Here is a 9,458-nt window from a genome sequence, read left to right on the forward strand (position 1 = left end):
TCAAGTTGTTTGTGTGACTATAAATCACTTCATTGAGGGTAACATAGACATTTTAAAGCTAAATTCTTACCAAATGAAGAAATGTGTCATTTTTTTTAAAATGACAAAAAAGAAAAGTAAGTCATATAAGTTGGAGCAGAGTGAATATTATTTCCTTTGATAAATATAGCAAGTCAAAATTTAACAAGTAAATCTAGACAAATTGAGTAATTTTAAAACATTGAGTTTATTATATTAAACGAATGCTTCTATTAATTGCTCTTCAAAACAATATTGAACAAGTAAAAATGAATGAAAAATGTAATTAAAAAAATGTTAAGCCTTCCATCCCAATGTTACTTGTCAATTTACAAATAAAGATAGAATTAATTTTAAAAAAATTATTTTACCCTTGAATCAATTCTTTTTAAAAGTACAAATACTATAACGTTCCACAAATATTCCTACATTATTAATCTTTGTTACTGATGGATAAACATATCCAGAGTGTATTAAAAAGGTTAATTAGTAACAACACCCTTCTCATTTATGAATTATTAATTTGGTAGAACGTAGAGATTGTGAATACACAAGAGGTAGCAACATCAAAAACAGTAAATATATAATGAGAATTTGTAGTCATTCATTTAACTTAACATCAAATTATGGTTCAAACATAAAAGGCGACAACTTTGGGGTAGCAAAACAATAACGACTTCTCCTACTGTGAGAGCTTAGAAAAATACTTTTAAACTGTTGACAACAGCAGTATACTCGTTTCTCTTTCCTTTTCAACAAAATTGCCTCCCATCTACATGGACAAAAAGAGGTAAGGCCACACCATGTATATACATCTCAACAAGAGGCTATTCTTTCTATGCTACAAAGGTCCTAAATATTCAGCTACAAAACTATCGCCAATACTCTCAGATTTCCGAGCTCTGTGCACAACTCTTAAGTAGGGAAAACATGGTATCATCCCACAATGAGTGTCCGGTCCTGCCAAATGTTGTATATGTGCCCTGATATCTCCGTATAGAGGGCTAGGAAAGGCAGAATGCTGCAAGGTGCTCATTACCTTTCAAAACAACAAGTTCGTCAGAAGGCAAAATTCCTGCGCTACACACCCTTGAGGAAGAGGCTTCTATAGATTTTCACAATTAAGCTCAGAGATATTGCCGTAAGCTTTCACCACTCATCGATTCCATCTCCTTGAGAATTGACTTGACAGGAAGCTCAACATCTTCAAGCAGCTCCCCAAGGAAGGGAATGGTTTCGGCCAATAAGACCGGATATTCTGTAACACCTCTAAAACACTAGACCAACTCTTGCATGTCGATGCATCATTTCTTAATTATTACAATATGTTTTACTCTTAGGGCCCGTTTGGCCATACGATATGGTATCATGATTTGGTATCATGATATGGAATCATGAGATGAAATTGAAGGTTTATTTGGACATGCGATATGAAATTTTTGTGTTGTATATTTTCTCATAAACATAAAAATCTCATAAGTTGTAAAACTATTAAAATAGCCTCAATTGTTTATTCAATCTTATCAAATAAACAAAAATTTATAAAATCGCATAATAAATTATTACAAAGCTATTTGTTCTCCACTTAAGTAATTGTTTCATCTAACTTGAATTTTTTTTTAAAAACTGAACATAAATTGTAGTGTACTAGTCTTTACTATAATCCTCCCATATAGTATGGACAATTTTCTCACGTTGAACTTGCATTTTTCAATCATGTGATCGAGAAGACGAACCAACATTGTTACTTTGAGCCATTTGTTGGTCAATATCATCCGCAACTATATTTTCATGCTCATAGACCATAAATATTTCATCACTTTAACAATTGATTGGTGTGAGTTAAAGTGACTATATGTTGGTGAGAATAATAAATTTTATGCCGGTGAGAATAATAAATTTTAAAAAGTAATGATGTGATTATAAATTTTATTTACATATGAATTAAATGGTTAGTAGATATAAATGTGGAGTTGTTTTAACAAAATATAAACTCGTGGATCAATTTTTGTATTAAATATCTCAAATCATGATATGGAATTACCATATAATTCCATGTCATGGTTTTTGGATAATATGGAATCACATCTCATGATATGGAATCACGAGATGAAATCAGCGTAAAATCGCATGTCCAAACGCTGATTCCATCTCACGATACCATATCATGATATGGTATCGCATGGCCAAACGCCTACTTAATTTGGGAACTTGAAATTTTGTGATATTTGCAACCTTGCTTAAAATAAATTGTGCTCATAATTTAAGGTATTGTATGGGGGTATTTACGTAATTTTTCTAATTAAAATTTCATATGAATTGAAAGTGTTGGTATCAATTATATACATACAGGTGTATATGTATACATTTTGGGCAGCACACAATAATATGGGGCAGCACCTTTTAGTGACAGTTGTATATGTGACTAAGCATCACTCTTAAGACTATATTATCACACCTCCTCTTGTGATTTTCGTTTGGAACTGAAGTCCAAGAACCTAAGAACATTTTCTAACCAGTTGTTCATCAAAATCACAAGAGAAAACCTTGGTCCTTCTAGCTGGAAATCGAGACATCCTACCTTTTGGTGAGTAATCATTTGTTTTTTTTAGCTGAGTCATGTTTAGTACTTTTAGAATTTCTCGTTCTGTATAACTCCTTTTTCGGTGAATAAATATGATTTGGAAAGCTGATTCCTATACCTACAACTCTTCTGTTTATGGTAAACTCTAATTTAGCTTTTATGACTACGAAATAAGGGTCGCAACATATGACATGTTCTGTCCAGATTCTGGAATTTGAAATCCTATATGTTTAACTGTTAGTGTTTTGATTATATCTTTTTGTACAAAGCGTATTTTGCGGTGATTCTTGACTATTTGCAAGCTTAAGAGATGTACCTACATCTTTTATGAAGGATATAAATTCCATTTTGGCCGTTTTCTGTTTCAAATCTAAGTTGTGACATGAAATGCTTTTATTGGGTAGAATTGTTGTTTTTGGAGTATAGTCGTATTTGTACAGGCTAGACTTACTTGTGATGATAACCCTGTGTTACGCCATCATTATTGAGCTACTAGAAAGTAAATAAGTTATTGAATTCATTTTTTAAGGTTGTATATCCTCGTGTACGAGTTGAAGACTTTGATACGCTAGTTGGTCTACGATTTGAACTCGTGAAGTTGTGTTGGACTGTTTTTGTGCTAAAGAACTGAGGTTTGCGTATAAACTTGCACTTGCACTCTTTTAACTGCTGGTATATCTGAAAGTTGATCTTGGTACCTTGGTTACCTCTTGTCACTTTGCATTGTCGTGTTGGTATCCTTTAAGATGTTAAAGACTCTTGTGTAACTCGCCCACTTGTACGGATTATTTGATCACTTGGCACTCTTGTTGGAACCTTGTCCTTCTTGTGGCTATGACTTTGTCACTATTGGCATGCCTCTTGATTCGGATCATTTGTCATCTTGACTCTGGATTTTTAGTCCGTCTTAAGAATGGAAGTTGTCCATTTTTAAGTACGAACTAGAAAGCCATTTTTAATATGGTTCTTGGTTCTCTTGATTATTGGGTTTTGACCCTTCTTGATACCTGCTTCTGCTTGGTGTGACGACATGATGTATATATTGGGCGAGCCTTGTTGTTGAATCTCTTGGAAAACTATGCTATGAGCGTTCTTGACATTTGGATCTTTAAATATAAAACTTGATACTCTTTATATATTGTTTACTTAATTTATTTATTATGTTCAATTATACTGCCCTTGACTTGAGAATGATAACTTGCTGAATTTGAGGGCTCCAAACCTATAGTTTTTACACCACTAAGCTATATGCTTAGCAATAGTTGTTTCTATCGTAGGGGTTGTTCGAGATGATGCTTGAAGCTGGCCATTGGAGATGGATGTTTTGAGAGCCTTAAGGAAGATCACATTTGCATATAGGAATCTATATTTTGTATAAACCTTGGGACTTGTACATATTCTATGTGTTGTATATTTACATGGGATTTTGAGGGATAATTTGATCATGTCACCATGAGTTGTAATATAAATATGGCTATATGTTTTGTTCTTTTTGGATGTGTAAACCCAAGTCTTGTAATATCCTAAATGTACTAGTACTTTATGAATGTTTGTGTGAAGGATGAGCAGGCTGATTTCGGTACTCGGAAGCTTGAAATATTCTTGTTATTTCATCCTTGAGTGTGAGGATAATATATATATATATGAAAAGCTCGTCGGTTATTTGCTTAAATTACTTTTCGGAGGTCATTATGCATCTAATCCCTCTACTAGATTAAAATCAATATGGCCATAGTTAACCTCTTTTAAATATCGCAAGTATTTAATTAGATTTCTTGTTTAAGTGGTAGTATCCTTTCGAAAGGGTTGCTACATATTCTTTTTTCAGATTCTCCACCATATACTTAACAATTCTCAAACCCAGAATTCGAGAGCGCAACTTCTCACTACGAGTTTGCATCAGCACCTGTATAGATAATGTGAGCAGTCGAAATCTCTTTTTTGAAAAACTACATGGTTTTTGAAGCACGTCAAAAGAGCAAATGAATAATCTAAGTAGGAAGAGACACAGGTAGGGTAGAAGGCGTGTAAACGCCAAAAAATAAACAACTACCACTTCATGCATTTATCCAATTTGGCAAGGTCACAACTGGAAAAACCCCTTAATAGTAAGGTGGCTCCGCCACTGATTATATGTTTGTATGAATACTTTACCAGAAAAACCCGNAGAGGAGAATTTGATGATTAAACAGAATTGAGAAACTATACCTAAAATATTGCCAGGATGAGCAAGCAGACTCAAATTTATTTGGTAACTCCCACAACATAGAAGCATGGGTTTACCTTGCCCTTCATATTGTATTTAGTACTATTCTCAAAGGCGATAAATGAACTAACCAACTGAAGAATAAGATTTTGGATGCCATTAGTTCAAACGAATTGCATAGAAGAAAAAACTTTGTATCTTATAGCGGCCCAACTGACATGATACAACCCACTTAGCTCAGCAGAGTTCATTAAAAGAAGTACTGAATTGATCTTAGATATCAGCTGGAGAGGACAACAAAAAATCATAAACAGAATCTATAGTTCGTCTCATTCTCCTCAACAGAGAGATTCCGAGGGAGTCATTATGGTAGGAGTTTATATAGATAAATATACATGAAACATATTTAATCCCAGGAATTTATCCACTGTGATCATAAAACTGAAAATAGATAATAGTAAGCAATAAACGTTGTAAAAGTAAATTTAGTAGTCACCTCATGGTTTAGCGGCTTCCAGAGGAGGTCAAAACCAGCAGTTACAGCCATCCGACCAACACATGCAACTAATAAATCATCAACTTCTTCCACTGATGGCACGTTGGGGTATTGCATCAGTGCAACTGGTAGGTCTGTTACAAGCTGCGACACTATCGATTTTAAAAGAACCTAATGAAACACAGAATGTCAGTCGAATGATGGAACTACAAAACAGTTGGAAATTCTTATGGCACTTTCATATGTACAGCTACAAGAACCTTACTTCTGCTCATACTACCTTTATTGAGTACAACACACTTTTTACACCTTATATGACCAATCACATTTTCAATTTTTGCTTGTATGCAGAGCAACTTGCATCCAGCAAAATCATAAATCAAAATTAAGACAAACAATGTTGGAAGAAACAAATAACCACTGGCATCACCCAACTAAAGTACCTACTCTGACATTTACGATAAACCTCTGTTTCAGTTAAATTTGTAACAAACAGGAGATTCTTATGAATCCCCCAGCCACCCTAACCCACATACACAAGAAACAAAGGATCAAAAGTTGTAGAACTTTAACAGAACATATCCCTAAGTTTGCATATCAAGATTCATTGTTGAGTAAGAAAATATAACAAGATATGCTATAGAATATGTTAAGATATGATGTATTTAACCACATAACTTTACTTAGCTTATTAGGCATAAAATTGATTATGTGTCCTTTTTGTATGCAACCCCAACATCTATTCCTGAACACTATTAATGAAGTCCACAAGAATTCTTCGTTATACTTCTTTTTGGATGACTGAGAAATACATCCAGAACCAACCCTAGCTTTCGAAACTCGGGGATAACGGACTCGCTCAATACCTTCTCCATTTAAATACTAGGCCTACCTTGCATGCGCAGGCTCAAAGGTGCGACTCAAGTCATGAGTCCCTCAACCTTTGCCACTTCAACTAAACCCATGGGAGAAATCTTCTTCTATACTTTTTCGCATAGTACCAAAACCCCTACAGTCTTAGTAGAGACTAAAAAATGAAGCGTTCTCTTCAAAAAGGGTTCATTATTTTCAAAAAACTCAACAATCAATGGCCTATCAACCACATGGGAATTAAAATCTTCATTTGCAAAAGCAAAAGTAAACAGAATCAAGAAAATAGAAATTTCCAAAATCCTCATTTGAAGTTCTCCAAGAAAAAGTCCTCCATGTAGGATTAGGGGGTTGTGCTTAAAAGAGTATATTTACAGAAAGAAAAGAAGTAATAGGAAGAGATGCTTGATGGGGTTTGGAGTTTTGCAGAGATTCTTTGCTTTACTTCTTCCCTTTGAGAAAGTAAAATGAAATGTGTAGATAATGGTTGAGCTACGATTTTCGATGCAGATGGAGAAAAGGGAAGAAGATAGAGAGAAAGATGAGAAAAGAGGAAGGAAGAAAGTAATGGAGTCAATGGAGAATATGTCATAAGGCGCAGGAGACGTGAGTGTTGGCAGGGACAATCACATTCCTCCATTCTTATATTCCCTATAATTCTACTCTTTTTCTTTTCCAAAACAAAGGGAGTCGTCCAATCATCTAACTCCTATCTTTTTGAGAAAGAACCAAAATAAATTTCTACTGTACTACTCTTTTTGTCGCTAATTTTATTTTCCGACCTGAAGGCCATTTTATTAATAAAGTTCTTTTAGAAACATCTGTCTGGCCAAAGAGCCCAATACCACCCCAGCCCATCTTTACCTAACCTTAATTAGGAAAGTGGACAGAACCACCGCCCCTTTCGATCTTTTCATCTCAATCTCCCAGATGTTCCTTGTTGTTCCTCGCCTTCTCTTTTGGATGCAGCTCAGCTCCAGGTTCTTTCCTTTTCTTTATTATTTCCTGACTCCTCCGTATTCTGTGTCAGCTGATATTGTGCTGCATTTTCATGTCTGCTTGGACACTGTGTTGACCTCCTTGCTTGAGTGTCTTCCATGATGCTGCTTTCAAGCTTTGTTGTCAACTACTTTTTGGTGCTAATGTAGATTAGCAAACCAATTATTTTAGTAGTTGTAATAATCCCCTTTCTAAGATTTGCTTCTATGTAATACACTTTGATGCTCCCCTCCCCTGTCTGTCTATATGTCTGATCTTGTGTCATCATGTTACCTTATTTGCTTATTTCTTATTCTGATGGATGGAATCTGTGTTTTGTCCATGTTTGTGATGTGTTTGCCTGCTGTTGGTAGCTCTGTAAAATCATTGAACTCTTGTATTTCTGTTTGATTAATAGCTAGGTTAGCTAAATAATCTGCTAGTTGATTGCCTTCCCTAAAAATATGTTTGATTTCTACCTTCTGTGTCCCCATCTCCTTCATTATATCTTCCATAATTTCTGCAATTTCCCATGGTATTCTCCAAGTCCTCTGTATGATGTTCCTTAGAGTAAGGGAATCAAAAGATTTCGAAACCCCCTTCCTAGAGCTGATTTTTAGAGCTTCTTGGATTGCTTTCACCTCTGCTTCTATATTAGTGACAAATCCTATTTTTTTAGCTTGAGCATAAATAATATCTCCATTCATGTCCCTGAAGCACATCCCAATAGCACTCTCTCCAAGATTTCCTTTGCTAGCTTCATCAGTATTGCATTTCACTTGATCCATCATTGGTGGTTTCCATTGAACAGTATGGTAGTATATTTTAGACTTGTATGATCCTAATATATTTACCATCTCTGCCCAGGTCTTTCCAGAAAAGTTAAGATCTGCGCTTCTCCCCATTGTCAGTAACTGAATGTTCTTTGTTACCTGTTCTATTAGTTCTTCCAGTTTGTCGCTAATTACTTGTTTAATTTTCCTTTTTTATTTGTCCATTTTGACAAATCAACGAAAAATAATTTTTTTAAACTATTATACCATCAATTAATTATTTTGAAAAATGTAAAAGACTTTTCAAACTTATGCCATAAAATAGGGGTTTACAAAACCGAATCGAAAATCGAACCAGACGGCAAATCGAGTAAAACCGAGAAAAAAACCCGACTAGTGGTTGGTTTGACTAGGTTTGGTATTGAAAAAAAAAACCGAGGGTTGGTTTGGTTTTAACTAAAAAAAAAACAACCTGAGACCAAACCAACTCGACATTATATATATAATTTTAAAATTTTATTTTATACATAAAAATATTTACTTTGATATAATTTTTAAATATTTCTTATACTTTTTCATAGTTTTTATCTATTATTATTTCAAGTTTGAAACTTAGAATTCTAAATGGTTCAATAAAGATTATAGTCCGCAGATGTTGGTAATTATAATAAAGTTTAAATCAATATCAAATTAATACTAATGCAAAAAAGAAAATCAATTCAACACTAAGAATGACAATAATATTAAATATTTGTTCGATGGTTTTACGTTGGTTTATTCAAATACATAATCTAATTTTAATTTCTTTTAATATTTAGTCATATAACTAATACTTATTAAACTTATTTTAGCATGATTTAGTACTATTAAATTATGATCATTTTCATTATGACTTGTTAATTTGCAATATTTGTTTTACGCGATTTCATTATTATTATTTTTTTGTTGGATATTTTAGTATCATTACTCATAGGGGTGTACATAGGTCGGTTTGGTTTGGTTTTTCATTAAAAAAAACCTAAATCAATTATGTCGGTTTATTAAATCTAAAAACCAAATCAAATCACGCAAAGTCGGTTTTTCGGTTTTAGTAGGTTCTTTTGGGTTTTTTTGGTTTTTTACAACTATACGGTGTTTGAAAAAGAGATCAAATATATTTTCACTTACCTGTGTGAAAAGCTAAACTTAAGAAATGTTAAATGAATAGAAATTTTCATAAACACGGTAAAATTCACATGAGTACAAAATATATTTTTTTTGAAATATCAACGTTCATTATGTTAAATTAATAAGATTAAAGGATACAGTCAAACTGAATACAAAACGAAATATTTACAAAGTAAATTGTTAACATTGAATTTGAAAAACTATAACAATATAATTGTAACTTTGGATCTTAATACAAAATAAAATATTTACAAATTTTACAAGCCCAAATTTGAAATAAAATATATAAACATTGAAAACTATAAACTAACTAAAAATATATTAACAAAGTAGATTATAAATAATATTTTTTTATCTATAAATAAA

Source organism: Solanum stenotomum, chromosome 3, assembly GCF_019186545.1.
Source record: "Solanum stenotomum isolate F172 chromosome 3, ASM1918654v1, whole genome shotgun sequence".
NCBI classification, from domain to species: Eukaryota; Viridiplantae; Streptophyta; class Magnoliopsida; order Solanales; family Solanaceae; genus Solanum; species Solanum stenotomum.